Here is a 17,100-nt window from a genome sequence, read left to right as displayed (position 1 = left end):
GTATCTCATTCAATCCTACATAAAAGTAGTAAGAGTGGCGTCTGTCACCATTATGAAATGCCATTTTTCTCTTTTTATAGAAAAGTTGCTGACATCCTTCCTAGTAAGGACATGAAAGAGAGTGAGAGATAGAGACCACCACTTGCAGTGATGGGGGAATCTATATGGTTGAGTGAGGAGTTGGATTCCACTAGGAGCACTAGAAAGGGCCTGCACCTTAACTAAAGTTGGAAGTCCAGTGCTATCAGATCATCATTGGTGCTAAGTTTCAATAAACAAATTCATTGGATGGCTCATATTATTGATGGTAAAGGGCTCAATCGACTTAACAATCATTGAGCATTTCAGTCACATTTTTTACGGAAAGAAAGGCCTTACAGTCTCTCAAAGCATAGTTTTTCTGTTAGAAGGAAGCTAGGAGGGCTAGACTAGGATCTGGTGATGCTTTTACATATATAAAACTTATGAATGAGTATTATTAAAATAGGATTTTGATAGAATCTTTGTGGTGTTGATATCTCATGGCTTCATGATTTTTATTGCTTGTCACCCCATAGGCCTAATGTCCCTTCACATGCTACTTCTGAAATTCTAAATTGAAAAAGAGAAGAACATTTTAGTGTCACAAGCAGGCATATTTTATGTGGATAAACGCACACTCAAACTGACAGAACCCAAGCCTCTGTCTTGGTCTTATAGAGGTACACTTGTTGCCTCATGGAGGCATGGAGTAGCGGGAGTGGAGAGCCACTGAGCTGTGATTGGTCGATGTAGCTTTTAAATAAGCAAAAAAAAGTTACTTCTTAGCACATGGTGGTGTGCTCCTGAATTGGGCAGCACATGCAGTGAGAGCATATATAATTGGGGGAGATCAGCCTCTTTAACGATTCCATGGCAGCATTGGCACCATGAAATATGAATGAAGATGTGATTTCGTAGTCCTGCTGATGTATTCTATGAAGCTAAGCTCATTGTTTAGTGTTATGCAGATTCCCTATGGGCTTCGAAAATTAATCAACTACTCTCCTCAAAAGACTCTGCATTTATTTTTTTATGTTATTTTAAGAGAGAGCTTTGAAGGGTCGAATTTTTAGAAGGTAGATTAAATTTTAGATAAGACATTACCAAGAGATTTTACCCTCATTTAGCGATGAATTTTTTATCTGAGGTTTGAGGTTTTTCATTGGCGCAAACCCCTATGGTTAATTCCCCTTCTGACAACGGGAGAGCACTTTTAATTAAGGTCAGTCATTAAGAATTGAGTATTCAACATATAATTGGGGGAGTTCAACCTCTTTACCAATTCCATGGCATCATTGGCACCATGAAATGTAAATCAAAATGTGATTTCGTAGTCCTGCTAAGGTATTCTATGAAGCTAAGCTCATTGTTTAGCATTATGGAGACTCCATGTGAGCTCCGAAAATTAAACGACCGCTTCTCAAGAGACTCTTTGCATTTTTTTATGTTGTTTTGAGAGAGAGTTTTAAAGGGTCAAATTTTTAGAAAGCATATTAAATTGTAGATAAAACACTACCCACAAATTTTTTGATATGGGGTTCGAGGTTTCTCGTAAGTGCAAGTCTCTATGGTTAATTACTCCTCCCAGCAACAAAAGAGCACTTTTGATTAAGGCTAGTCATTAAGAATTGAGCATTCAACAAATAATAGCAGCAGACTTTGGATTTAAATTGTAGAATTCACCACTTAAAGCTTACAACGAATTGTGGGGGAATGAAGACGGTCCCCGATCAAGATCCCATAACTTAGTTGTTTGTTTGTGTCATGTGTCTTAATTCTAAATTTCATTTATGTTTAGAGTTAGAACCAAGTGTGTATTTTTGCGGTATCTGACCACCTTTTTCTTTTTCGGGGCATGTCATCGACTAAGCGACACCAACTTTTTTTTATTTTATATTAAACTTGTTTTACTGTCTTTCTTGCATGCTTGTATGCTTGGATTGGCTTTCCCGTTATTTGATTGTGGTTTGTCTGGGAACCTTACGCTACAATTTAGGCTCTTTAAGACCTAAAATTTTATCAATTTTCTACAAAATCCTAATTAAATTTCAAAATGAATTAAAATTTAGCAATAAAAGTTTCAGGTTCTTTAAAACCTGCTATTATTTTTCTACATGACCTTCAGACCTATTTTAAAATGTGTTGCATGCATGATCATATCCCAAGTCACAATTAATAGGACATCCACACTTAGGGATAGATAATTGCATCGTTTGCAAGTTCCGAGGATGAGTCCTCGTGCCTCTTCAACCCGACTGACCCAACATAGATTACGACTTATGTGATCGTCTAGTGCACATAGGTCGTTAATGACTTTTTACGACCCAAACAGGGTGTAAGTCCTTTGTTGGGAGTATTTCTAACTTTGTAGCTGAAACTTCCTTTCTCTTCCTTTCCAGTGACATCTTTGCCACTTCGTCGAGTATAAGTTCTACCTCTTGGAACTCCATCCGATAGTCATAAGATAGAGTTTCGTTCATTTGGCCTAAGTGCTACTGAGGTTCCCGCGGATGATGCAATTTACAAATTGTTGACCGGGGATCTTTGGGCCTGTTTAGTCGACTACCTTCACAACCAGGTAGACTTATGGTCATCGTGTCTTGGGATGTCGGGTCTATGGTGTCGTAACCTGACTACCTCTACCCGCTTCACTCCTCCCTTCCTTAGACTACCCTTTTCGAGCCATGTAGCTCCCTTTGACGCTTTGTTGATGTCGTTGCATAGACCCTGATCGTGAATAGGCTGACACACACTTTGGATATGGTGATCCACCCTCTGCCCTTTTGGTCTGGTTTGGCCTTGGAAGCATAGTGTGGACCTTATTCGACTACACGATTATTTCATAGGCCCCGGTCAACCGATAAACTTCCGTTCGTATGGGATTGTGAGAGCCTCGCTCTATGCCCATATAGATCGACGCGAGCTTTGATGGCATCTGAATGTTCCTATGAGGTAATCGTCTTTTGTGACGCCTATCTCTACTAGTCTTTATACAAGTGCAAGTAAATTCCTTTATCGAGAGTTTTTTTAGCACCTCCCAAGATGTAATTAATCAAAAGGATACGTCCCTTTGGGAGGTTCTCTTGACCCAAGAACAAACAAACTCACTTGAATCTCTGGTTTTGGGTTTCTTTTGTTGGTCTTCTTCGTGGATACGTCTCTAAGGCATTTTCAACTCGATTTTGTTTCAGGCGTACGCACTTGGGCTATTACGTGAAGTTTTCTTTATGAAAGCTCTTCAAGTGTTTTTTTTTCTCATTTTTCTTCATCGTTGTATATTGCTTGTTGATTCCCTCTTCTCCATACTATTCATATGATCTAGAAGAGAGATTTACTCTTAAAAAAATTATACAACGATAGACAAACTGACGACTTCTTCGAAATAAAAGAGAAAAAATGTACAAAAACAAACTAGCCAAAGATGGAAAGAGAAACATTCCCCAGCGGAGTCGCCATAAATTTGTGGGCTTTAAAAATTAAACTACCGCTCCTCAGGAGATTCTCTACATGTATTTTTTATTTTGTTTTGAGCGAGAGCTTTTAAAGGTCAAATTTTTTAGAATGCTGATTGGATTGTAGATAAGACACTGCCCAGAGATTTTGCCCTCATTTAGCGAGGACTTTTTTATATGAGATTCGAGGTTTCTCATAGGCATAAGACCTTATGATTAATTACCACTTTAGGTAACGGGAAAGCACTTTCTATTAAAGTTAGTCATTAAGAATTAAATATTCAAATATTATAGCAGCAAACTTAAGATTTAAATTGTAAAATTCACTACTTAAAGCTTAAAGCGAATGACAGGGGAATAAGATAAAACTCGATCAAGATCCTATAATTTTGTCATCCCAGGTCTTCACGGTCCTTGATATGAGGTAGTCAACTCAACCTGACGGAAGGATTCTTGTCAGCAGTCATGGGTTGCATCGTCCAATAAATCCTTGTTGATCTGAGGTGGTTGTTTGTCTTAGGCAATAAATTTAATTTAGTATTAGCTAGTATAAAACTTTATGTCAATTAACTGCATCCTTATGATTCAGAATTCAAATGATAGAAAATCATTGGAAGATACGAGTTGAGGTCGTGACCGTAATATAATGATGTCATTTGACGGCAACCGACTGTGGTCGTAATCGCTATTTTGTGATGTCGTTTGACAGCAAAACCACGCAGTCATAGGACTCAGGCTATGTCCTACTGACATGCAATTGCTTTGATTGTAAATATAAAAACGCATTTAACATGACATTATCTTTTTGTGAGCTGAAGTCAGTCAGAAGTTTGTCACCCTCGACAAACTGTGTGGATGACGAATGAAATTTTCCTTTAGCTTTAGTGATTTATTCTTAGCTTAGATAATTTAATTGATTATTTTTAAAGTCTTGATTTAAGAGATTGACTCTTGTGGTTGAAATCTTCAATCAACACGATCATTATCTGAGAATTAAACATTTAAAGTTTTTATGTTTGAAGTGAGGCATTTAATTTTGTTAGTTTAAGCTTTTCCAAAATATAAGTTCTGTCGACTTCTATCATTATATGTTGGAGGATTGAAATATGTGATTTGAACTTGTAAATTCTTATTTAATGATTTGGACATTTATTGGGGCTTATTAAACTAGTCAACTTCATTCTTTACAGGGAGGAGGATCAGACTAGTTGAGTGAGATTTACAACCCTATTCTATAGACAAGGCGGTCTGATTAGCCCGCCTAGCTTTTCTAACCTAATATTTGAACATTTTATACTTTGGTTGGATTACATGTAGGCATTTAACTTTCATATATTCAAATAGCATAAAGAGTTTAATAAGCTTTACAAACTTTTATAAATGGTAAGCCATATTCTATACAATTTAATATGAAATTTAGATCAAGAAGTGCATGCAAGATTTTAAAAATATGTATAATTAACTTGCTTATATAGACACCATAACGCATATATAACTCAAAAGTATCTCAAATGATACTCATTAAAGTCTTTAAGAGTGGGCTCATTTTTAAAAATATCTCATTTGACGTAGAAGATAAAATTTGAAGTCATTTTGAGCATAAAATATTTTAGAAGTATTACAATTTTAGACTTTTAAAAAGGAACCACATGTTGAGTGGAGCCCGATTAAATATAAAAAAAATGAGAAATGTTGTTAACTGCTCCCACCTCCCCTCCATTACGCGAACGAATTCCACTCCCAATCTAAAAAATTCACGATTTCAGAACCCTGCCTTTTGTGTCTCTCGTGCGAAACTGAAAAACCACCGCTCCTCCTGTCTCTCTCTCGCGGAAATAGAAAGCCCCCTCCGTCTTTGTCCCCGTCTGTGGTTCGATTGTGAGGGCTCCTCTTTGGCAGGTGTTTTTCGCAAGGTTTGTTTTTGCGTGCTTGGGAGAAGGAAGAAGAAGATAGTGGAAAAAGAAGGTTGTTCTTCTTGATTTCTTCTTTGTGGCTTTCGACAGAAAAGAAATATGTTTTTCTCTTGTACGTTTTTCTTCTTCTCCGGTATATCTCGGTTTAGACAGAGAAGAGTGGGGAAGTGAGAGAAAGAGTTCGCTCTTGTAATTGGAGATGATCAACTGGTGTAAATTTCTCAATTAGTAAAATCTTCTGCATCTGCAACTTGCAACTCCGTGGATGTAAGCAATTTGTCGAACCACGTAAATTTGTGTTCTTTTTTGGTGTGAATTTTCTCCTGTTATTTTATTCGCTTCATCGTCGATTGTTTTAATATTTAAATATACCACAATAACTGGTATCAAAGCCAATGACTGTGGACGAAGTGAAGGTTTCAAGGATCGAGAAATTTGATGGCACAGATTTTGGTTATTGGAGGATGTAGATAGAGGATTACCTCTATAGGAAGAAACTTCATCTTCCGTTATTGGGAAAAAAACCTGAAAGAATGGATGAAGCTGAATGGAATATGTTGGATCGACAGGTTCTGGGGGTTATTTAATTGACCCTATCGAGATCCATTGCACACAAACGTCATCAAGGAGAGAATGACTGCAGATTTTATGGCAGCCCCATCAGGTATGTATGAAAAGCCATAGGTAAATAACAATGTATATCTGATGAAGAAGTTATTCAATTTAAAGATAACGGAAGGTACGTCTGTTGTACAACATTTGAATGATTTCAATACTATCACAAATCAATTATCGTCTGTGAAAATTGAATTTGATGATGAGATACGTGCACTGATCTTGTTGGTTTCATTGTCAAATAGCTGGAAAGCTATGAGGATGGCTGTCAGTAATTCTGCAGGTAAATCTAAAATGAAATTTAAAGATATTCGTGATTTGATTTTGGCTGAGGAGGTGCGCAAGAAAGATTCTGGCGAGATCTCAGGTTCGAGTTCAGCATTAAATGTTGATTCCAGAGGGAGATCACTTGACATGAACTCAAACAGGGGAAGATTAAAATCAAAGAACAGAAGTAGGAGCAAGTGAAGGCCTGGTAAACAAGTAACTTGCTGGAATTGTGGAAAAACTAGCCACATAAGGAGGAACTGTAGGTATCCTAAGAAGAAGAAGAATGAAAGTGCAAATGCGGTAACTGAAGAATCACAGAATGCACTACTGCTGGCAGTTCATAGTCTTGTTGATGACTGGATGCTGGATTCAGGAGCTTCGTTCAATACAACTTTCAATCGGGAATTGATACCAAATTATGTTGCGGGTGACTTTGGGAAAGTATATTTGGCAGATGGAGAAGCTCTGAACGTGGTAGGAATGGAAGATATTAACATTGCACTTCCAAACAAGAACAAGTGGACTCTGCAAAAGGTCAGACACATTCCTAATCTGAAGAAGAACCTTATTTTTGTTGGGCAGCTTGATGAGTGTGGACATTCAGTAGTGTTCGCAAATAGCACCTGGAATGTTACTAAAGGAGCATTTATACTAGCTCGGGGTAAGAATATAGGTATGTTGTATATGACTACTGATTTAATTAACAATGTCGATATTATTGTTGCAGAGAGCACAACAGAGTTGTGGCATTGCAGACTTGGCCACATGAGTCAGAGATGTATGAAGGAACTTCAGTCCAGAGGTATGCTACCAGAACTGAAGTCAGTTGATCTCGGCATCTGTGAGAGTTGCATTATGGGGAAAAAGAGGAAGGTCAGTTTCTTGAAAGTTGACAGGACGTCAAAGACGAGAAAGCTGAATCTTGTACACACAGATGTGTGGGGACCTTCTCCAGTGACATCTCTTGGAGGCTCTCGTTGCTACGTCACATTCATTGATGATCATAGCAGAAAGGTATGTGTTATTTCTTAAAGTATAATGTGTTCAAAACTTGAAAGGTCATGGTTCAGAGAGAGACATGCTTAAAGCTGAAATGTTTGAGGTCTGATAATGGTGGTGAGTACATTGATGGTGGGTTCAATGAGTATTGTGCAGCTTAGGGAATCAGAATGGAGAAGAACACTCCGGGGACACCACAATAAAATGGTGTTGCAGAGCGCATAAACATGACCATTAATGAGTGGGCTAGAAGCATGAGATTGCACGTCGGACTACCACCTACTTTCTGGGCAGAAGCAGTCAGCACTGCAGTTTATTTGATCAATAAGGGGTCATTTGTTCCATTAAAATGTGAATTACATTAAGAAGTCTGGAGTAGAAAAAGGTAAAATTTTCTCATCTTAGTACTTTTGGTTGTTGTTCTTATATTCTCATTAATTCTGCTGCTCGAAGTAAGCTTGAGGCTAAGTCAAAAAAGTGTTATTTTACTGACTATGGAGAAGAGGCATTTGGATATCATTTCTGGGATGATCAGGGTCGGAAGATCATAAGAAGTAGAAACGTGGTTTTCAATGAGAATGTTATGTACAAAGACCAGTTCAGTACAGTTTCTGAAACAACCCTGAAGGAATTTGAGTTGGTAAAGTTTGATGATTTACCAAAGGTCACAGTGCAGGACAGAGATGCAGGTGACGAGAAGAGTTGATCCGGGGCATCCACTCCTATTTTTCTACAGTCAGTTTCGGAACAGTCTACCCCTATAGTTGCAGTTCACAGGTCAGAAAAGGCTAGACGTTCTCCACAACGTTATTCTCCAACTTTGAATTACATTTTGCTAACAGATGGTGGAGAACCTTAGAGTTATGAAGAAATCTTGCAAGACAAAAATTCAAGCAAGTGGGAGCAAGCCATGAAGGAGGAGATAGATTCTCTGCTAGAAAATCAGACTTGAGAGTTGGTAGATCTTCCATCTGGGAAGAATGCATTACACAATAAGTGGGTGTACCGGGTGAAGACTGAGCTTGATGGCAGTAAAAGGTACAAGGCTAAACTTGTTGTAAAAGGTTTTTAACAGAAGCATATTATTGATTATTTTGAGATTTTATCTTTTGTAGTGAAGCTTACAACCATCAGAATGGTACTGTCTATGGTGGTTACTGAAGATCTCTTCCTTGAGCAGTTAGATCTGAAGACAACTTTTCTTCATGAGGATCTTGAAGAAGACATCTACATGCACCAACCTGAAGGGTTCGTGGTACAGGGAAAGGAAGAGTCAGTTTGCGGATTGAAGAAGAGCTTGTATGGCCTGAAGCAAGCTCCTAGACAGTGGTACAAGAAATTTGATAATTTCATGCACAGTGTAGGGTACAACAGATGTCAGGCAGATCATTGTTGCTACGTCGGGTATTTTGACAATTCTTATATCATCCTACAGTTGTATGTGGATGATATGCTTATTGCAGGTGCTAGTAATAAGGAGATCAATAATCAGATGTCAGAGCACTTTGCAATGAAGGATTTGGGAGCTGCAAAACAAATCCTTGGTATGAGAAATGTCAGAGATAGAGTCAGAGGCATGTTGAGACTCTCAGACTGAGTATGTGAAAATGGTACTTAACAGGTTCAACATGGAGAAGGCCAAACCAGTTGACACACCCTTGGGAAGTCACTTCAGACTGAGCAAAAATTAGTCGCCTAAGTCAAAGGAGGAATGAGATCACATGAGTTAGGTTTCTTATGCTTCAGTTATTGGTTCACTTATGTATGTTATGGTTTGCACCATACCTGATATTTCTCATGTAGTGGGAGTTGTTAGCAGATACATGAGTAATCTTGAAAAGGAATATTGGGAAGCAGTGAAGTGGATCTTGAGGTACCTAAGAGGCTTTTCAAAAACTTGCTTGTGTTTCTCAGGAAAGAGTTCGAAGGTACGGGGCTATGTTGATGTTGATCTAGTTGGAGACAATGATGCCAGAAGAAGTATTACAAGCTATAATTTTTACTATTGATGGCATTGTAGTGTCATGGGGCTCTAATCTGCAGAAGACTGTTTCGTTGTCTACTACAGAAGCTGAGTACATAGCAGTGTCAAAGGCTGCAAAGGAGATGATATGGCTACAGGGCTTCTTAGAAGAATTGGGCAAGAAGAATCAGAAGGAAATTCTCTACAGCGATAGTTAGAGCGCAATATTCCTTGCAAGGAATCTAGCATTTCAGTCTAGGACTAAGCACATTCAGATCAGGTATCACTTCATACGGTCATTGTTGGATGACAGACAGTTGTTGCTTGAGGAAATTTGTGGAAGCCAGAACCTTGCTGATATGTTGACAAAGGGTGTTACTCTGGAGAAACTAAAGCTGTGAGCAGCTTCAGTTGGTCTTCTAGTTTGAAGACAATGGTCTTGAGTTGCAGAGGTGGAGGATTCATGTTTGAATAAAAGGGCTATGCCGCCAGTGGAGGATATCAGTCTGAGGAAGAAGACGTTGTAGTTTGTGTACCGGTCTCCAAGTGGGAGATTTGTTGAGTGGAGCCCGGTTAAAATAATAATAATAATAAATAAATAAAATGAGAAATGTTGTTAACTGCTCCTCCCGCCTCCCCTTCATTACGCGAACGAATTCCACTCCCTAACTCAAAAATTTGCGATTTCAAAACTCTGCCTTTCGTGTCCCTCATGCGAAACTGAAAAACCACCGATCCTCCCGTCTCTCTCTCTCATGGAAATAGAAAGCCCCCTCTGTCTCCGTCTCTGTCTGTGGTTTGATTAAGAGGGTTCCTCTTCGGCAGGTGTTTTTCGCAAGTTTTGTTTTTGTGTGCTTGGGAGAAGGAAGAAGAAGATAGTGAAAAAAGAAGGTTGTTCTTCTTGATTTCTTTTTGGTGGCTTTCGACATAAGAGAAATAGGTTTTTCTCTTGTATGTTTTTCTTCTTCCTCGGTGTATCTCGGTGTAGAGAGAGAAGAGTGGAGAAGTGAGAGAAAGAGTTTGCTCTTGTAATTGGAGACGATCAACTGATGTAAATTCCTCAATTAGTAAAATCCTCTGCAACTCCGTGGAAATAGGCAATTTTCTGAACCATGTAAATCTGTGTGTTCTTTTCTGGTGTGAATTTTCTCGTTCTATTTTATTTGTTTCGTCGTCAATCGTTTTAATATTTAAATATACCACAACACCACATTTTATTCGCTAGCAAAAGCATTATGAATCCAGTAGCAGTTTCACATATTAATTCTTCACTTCAACAATTAAAGATAGCATTTGTGTCTTAAATTTATCTTTAATTTATGGTATTTATCATTTAAGTCGAGCTTACGAGTTTCCTCATTATGATATTTCATATTTAAGTCAAGTTCAAACCTTAATTTATAAATTTGGCATGTAATTTAGTTTGCCCTTCAAATTCTTCCACATTTGAGTCATTTAAAAATTTAAAGAATTGTGAGTCCTGACAATCCAATTTCAAATAATAGTATTATTATTATTCCTTAAAAATTCAAATAATTTAATTTTGAGGATTTTACGAGTCACCCAAAAACTTCAACTATAATAGTATAAACATTAATTTACATTAAGATGTAACTTTGTTGAGAAATTAGGGCGAAGAAAAATAAGATTCGACACAAAACCAGAAGAACACAAGATTTAACGGGGTTTGCCAAAGATGTTTATGTCCTCAGGAGCAGAACAACGAATTTCACTATTTCAGAGGAGTCCAGTTTTTCTCTTTAGTGCTGTTGTTTTTTCACAACAACTGGTATCAGGGATCAGGTTCAGATCTGAGGGAAGACGATGACCAGAGATGATGTGATGGCATCGGGGATCGAGAAATTTAATGACACAGATTTTAGTTAATGAAGGATGCAGGAAACGACATCTTCCGTTACTGGGAAAACAGTCGGAAAAGACGGATTCCCTGCCAGGGAATCAAACTTGGGAGCTGACAAAACTTCCACCAGGGATGAAGACATTACACAAGTGGGTGTACCGGGTGAAGACTGCGCTCAATGGTAGTAAGAGGTAGAAGGCTAGACTTGTTGAAAAGAACTTTCAACAGATGCAGAATATTGTCTATGCAGTGGGAGTTAAATGCAGAAACATGAGTAACCCAGGAAACATCTTGGAAAGCTTTATTGATGATGATATGTCAACTAAGGGTGTTACTCTTGAGAAGTTGAAGTTGTGCTCAACTTCAACTGGTCTTATGGCATAAAGAACGGGGTTTTGAGTTGCAGAGATGAAGAATATTACGTTTTAAGAAAAGGGCGACGCAGCTAGTGGATGATGTCGCTAGTGTACCAATCTCTAAGTGAGAGATTTGTTGCTAATATGGAAACTGATCCACTGTTCAAATTGACATTTTCTCATGTTTGACAACAAATTGGATTTGATAGTCAAAATTATGTGCTATGATACCAATTATTGAGAAATTAGGGCGAAGAAAAAACATGAATCGACGCGAAGAAAAAACATAAAACATGAATCGACACAAAACCAGAAGAACATAGAGATTTAATGAGGTTCGACAAAGATGTCTACGTCCTAAGGAGCAGAGTGATGAATTTCACTATTTCAGAAGAGTATGATTTTTTCCTTTATTGTCTCGTTTTTTCACAACAAAATTTTTATTTAATAATTGTGAGGTATAATCAGGTTTGAGACTTTTTATTAACGATTTATGTGTCCTTTTTTTCATTTTTATATCGTTTCAAAATCCAAATAATTCAATTTTTTAAAGAACATTTACAAGTCCAAAATCACTTAAAATTTCGGCAAACAGGCTAGAGGCTGCCCAGGAGGCATTGTTCACCACATGGTTGCAACCGGCTCCGATGAACGGAAAAAATTTGCGTACGTCAAGGGGTACACATCTCTGCGTACATAATAGTATGCACGGGAGTTACATGGGAGTTACAAGTGTGTACACGAGGGAAAAAATTTGTGTACGATAGACGTACGCAGCGCTGCATGCGTTATTAGGGTTATACCGAGGGTACATGGGGGTTACATCCACGGTATAACCCCTTGTAACCTCCCTGTAACTTGTTGTAACCTATCTGTACCCTAAAATAAGTTTCGCGCTTCTGTTATCATATATTAAGAGGTTACACGTAAGTTACAGGGAGGTTACAGAGAGGTTGCTTATCCCGTGGAGGTACCCCCCTTGTACCCTCGGTATACCCCAATATCGCACGCAGCATTGTGTACGTCTATCGTACGCAAAATTTTCGCGTACATGAGAGTTACATAGGAGTTACAAGCATGTATAATTGTTACAGCGGGGTTACACGGGATTTACACAGGAGGTTACACAGGAGTTACACGGGAGGTACAACAGGTTATAACCCCCTTGTAATCTCCGTATAACTCCCATATACCCTATTATGTACGCATTACCCCCTGACGTACGCAAATTTTTTCCCCGATGAACAGCCTTTCTACCTCCACATTGCCGCGTCGAAGCAAGACCGCTCAGAGGAAGAAGGAGAATCGCACGGGGAAGAGGAAGCGGGATAGGGCAAAGTGGAGGGGATGTCGAGAGGCTTCCACAGCTTGGAAGTTTCGAAGATCTATGTTGTCGTAATCCCATTGTCGGATTCGCTGGTAGCCTAGTCATGACCATATCGCCAAGGATTTGGGTAGGAGAGGGTAGGCGAGGTATACCGACAGTTTGTTTTTGGGAGTTTCGGGTCTCTGTAGGTCGGTAATCCCGTCTTCGCTTTCCCGGATAGCACTAGGCGCGACTGTAGCGTGAAGGTTGCGGCTTCTGCGCAGGGAAGATTGGAGGCCTTTGTATGGCGTGATCCCATTGTGCGCTACAAATAGAGGAAAGGAGATGAGGAAATCGGTGCAGAGAGGCATGGAGGCGAAAGAGAAAGCTCGGTTTTTTTTCTTTGATGGGTTTTAGTTGCGCTGACTCCTCTTTATTCCTAAATATAAGTGGGCCCGGGCTATTGAACAATTATTGACACCTTATGCAATTTCCTTGAAGTGCCCAATAATAGGTAGCTACGTGGTGATTTGGGTCCACTGCAATATACGGTTCGGGCTCGAGTTGTCACGTAGTACGCTCTCATTGGACACATGATACAAATTTGCATCAGGTGTCCTGATGTAATAATTTTTCATTTTTCAGGGGGAGTTGGTAGTAATTTAGTTTATTTTTATTTAATTCATTTTTAAGAGTCAACATTCACATCTCTTAATATAATAATTATTTAGAATTGACGACTCTTGTAGATTCAATTTGTTAACATCAATATATATTTCACGGGTTAAATCAATCGGATATAAGACGAATGGTGAATAATAAGTACAACTGTGCACATATAGAATTTAATTCACCTCAACCGTCGATAGTCACTCAAATGACCTCTGTTCATGAAACTAATTGCATCAGCACACGTACAAAAACAATAAGTAATCCAACTTAACAAGATTAATTGATCCAAATTCATAAAATTTTCTTAACTAGTCAATGGATTAAGACAACATCAAAGGAGACAATCCTCATACAAGAGCATTTTGAGGCAACTGTTTATGCCGCAAAGTATAGTGCGAACACAAAATTCATATCACGAAGAAACATAAAACTTCCACTAGCAGATAAAGGTTATGAAATCTAAATGCAATAAAGAAAAAATACTTCGAGTATTAACACGCTGATATAAATGCAGCAAAGAAAAGCACATCATGGGAGTTTATTCTATGTGTCATGAAGTTGTGACATGATTATAAGAAGTGATTGATACTAGGTCCCAATACTATAAAGCCTCCATTGCTTGAGTCAGTGCAGCCTCAACATCTAACATAGCCTAATGAAGAGTCTAATAACAACGTTGCTCTCTCTCTAGTGATTGAGTATGTCTATCCTCTATATCTGGAGATTTGATTTTCGAGTTACCAAGCTCGAAGCTCCCCCCATAAAGCACTCGTCCAGGAAGTGACGATGTCAAGCTTTGTAGTAGTACTATTTGGTTCATGTTGGTAATGTCGTGAAGCCTATGTATTCATCTCGATCCCTTCATGATCTAAGTCAACAGTTTCTCAACCAACTCTCACCCGATCATGAAGATTTGGGAGTGATACGCTAGATCAGACTATGCCTAGTAACATTAATCGCCTAATAAGGAGTTGCACGTCACGACACTATCAGTTTAAGTACATCAACTTCATGCCATCTAGATGAGCCAAGAAATTTAATGTGATGTTGGCTTCAAAAGTAAAGTAATGCAGCTATTCAGAAAACCCTATATGTAGCCCATTGAAGATGTCCCATAAGTGCCTTAAGTTACAATCATCTATCTCCCTGTTGTGAGGATTCACACCCAATGAATACTTGTAGCAAATCTCCGGTTGGTACTCTACTCCAACAACTACATAATAAAAATGAAACTATTATTATAAAACCATAAAGTGTTGAAAAGAGAGTAGGACAATAAATACCTGGGTCAGACGTAGACTTAGTATAATCTAAAGGAATCTCTGATGAAGATTCTCACATTACAGTTTGTAAGTCAAAAGTGATTAAACCACCTGTGGGAAAATGAGGCCCTAACTATGTGTCAATTCCCCCACTCTTGACATCTCCTCAATCTCGAAGCTAAAGAAAAGATTTGTGGGAAATGATGGAACAATCTCGAAGCTTTCTGGAATAATATGTTCAACGCCAACAGATAGTCCAGGCTCATGTAGTATCCCATCACATGTTTGAAGTTGTCGTGAAGCTAGGCTTGCTGAACAATCCATCGGAGATTGAAGAGGCTCCAAAAAACGAGCATGTTCGTGTTTACGAGCAGGGCCTAGTATCTTTGTATGAATTAGAGATGACTTTCTCAGTCTCACCCTTTAGGATAGAGCAGTTGCATTTGCTATGATGTGATCATTATAAGCTTCACCTAACCAAAGAATGAACAAAATTTATCAATCATAAATGATATGATGTTGACAAGAATCAAAGACAAAAAATGTGGGCAGATGCCTGGGCTCAGTACTTCACAGGGTATGCCTATGATCAAATTTACCGCTCATATTTTCGGGGTCCTCATTCCATGAAAGCCTTAAATGATAATTGTAACCATATCAATTTAGTGTAGCTCATTCTTTTACAACTATCTAGTAGAGGTAGGAAAAATCGTAAACCAATGTCAAGTCGAGGAACATGCATCCAATTCATGGTTATAACATATATCCTCGCCTTCAATATAACATATCCAACACGAGCAGTATTAGTAATATCGAGAATGATGGGTAATCTATCATAAGTAGTAGTTTGAGAAAATCCAAATTGTCTGGCAACCCGGTTATGGTTATAAGCTTCCATACTAATAGAGCAAAGGCACAATAGACTGAATCACGTGTAGATAAAATTCTTAGCAGCTTGTAATGACCATCTTCTAAGGAATAACACACATATACCTCTATGATCACATCATCAACTATATTGATTCAGATTATTTGGTCGGGAATATCACTCACTTATGGATGATGAGCTAAATAAAATTGATCAACAACCAAGTAAGGAGCAAAGAAGAAAAGGTGTGCACCCTTTCTCGCTCTAAGGTAGATGTCGTATGTGCAGTTGCATAATAATAGGATAGCCTCTCTCTACAAAAAAATGAAGGATACTCCATACAGCTAAATGCCCCACGAACATGAATGTGAATTCTTGCACAAATGTAATGTCGGATTAGAATATCTTGATTATTAAGAGAAATTGACTTGAAAACATTTTTGAAGACTATACGTACCTGTTAAGGACCAAAGGAGTTGGACAAATTTATTCTCCACGAGAAATCAGGCTAGTTGTTAGTTAGGCATTGGATCTAATGGAGCCCCATTTAGTGAGTGATGTTTATGTAAATCTTCCTAAGAAAATTGATTCCAAACTGACATAAAATAAACATGGGGAAATTGAACTGCACGCCACTTGCAAAAGCTTCGTTCTTTAAAAAATGGAATGATTTCAGAAGACAATCTTCTCAGCACATGCTTTAACATGTTTCCAAAAAAAACTTCATCACGTCTTTCTGATGTCTGGGATTATCATTAACAAGGGGAAAAGCATGATTTATTTTGTCTAAGGTGCTTTCTTTAACTAAACACATTTTGTTTTTTCCTTCGATTTTTTAGGCTTTGTCTCTCTAAGTGCTGCAGGATAGAATACAAACATAATTAGTTGGCTGAAAATCTAAGTTCCTGTATTCTGCGGGCAGGCTTATGATCTGGTTGGAGTTGCTGTAGTATTTTAAAAAGGGAGTTCTAAAGTTGTGATGGACAAATCTAACTGCTTGAAAAGCTGCTGTCATAATAGTAATTATATATATATATATATATATTAAATAAAATAGGGCTGAGTGTCTGATACACCCTCAATAAATTTCCATTACAACATAAATCCAGAGACGTGGTATACGGAACTCAAGACAATTTTTTTTAGCAAAAAATATTCAAACTTTGATTAAGAGACATCCAGAGCTCTAATTTCAGCAAACTTATGGTCCAACTGACGAGCTTGACGAGATGGACCCAATGATACTACAATTGGTTTAATCTAAAATAAATCAAGTTCAGATCAAGCCATTAAATCACCTTTATAAGCTTTTTGAGTATATTTGGGAGGTCAAATGAATGTCGAAGCTGGCGAGTCTGCTGCTGCATCGAGTGTCTCGATAAGACAAATTCAACAAGTCCGATGTCGGTCAATTATAACATCATGAAGGCACTATAATGTCTATCAAATGTTGTTTGATAAAAAAAAATTCTTCGGACCGTCCGATCCTACATTAATTGTACTTGAAACTCTATAAATAGATCACTACCCCTCTTCGGGGGG

The sequence above is a fragment of the Phalaenopsis equestris genome, unplaced genomic scaffold (genome assembly GCF_001263595.1).
Source record: "Phalaenopsis equestris unplaced genomic scaffold, ASM126359v1 Scaffold000287, whole genome shotgun sequence".
Lineage (NCBI taxonomy): Eukaryota > Viridiplantae > Streptophyta > Magnoliopsida > Asparagales > Orchidaceae > Phalaenopsis > Phalaenopsis equestris.
The sequence above is the reverse complement of the archived record's forward strand: the minus strand, read 5'-3'. Positions refer to the sequence as shown.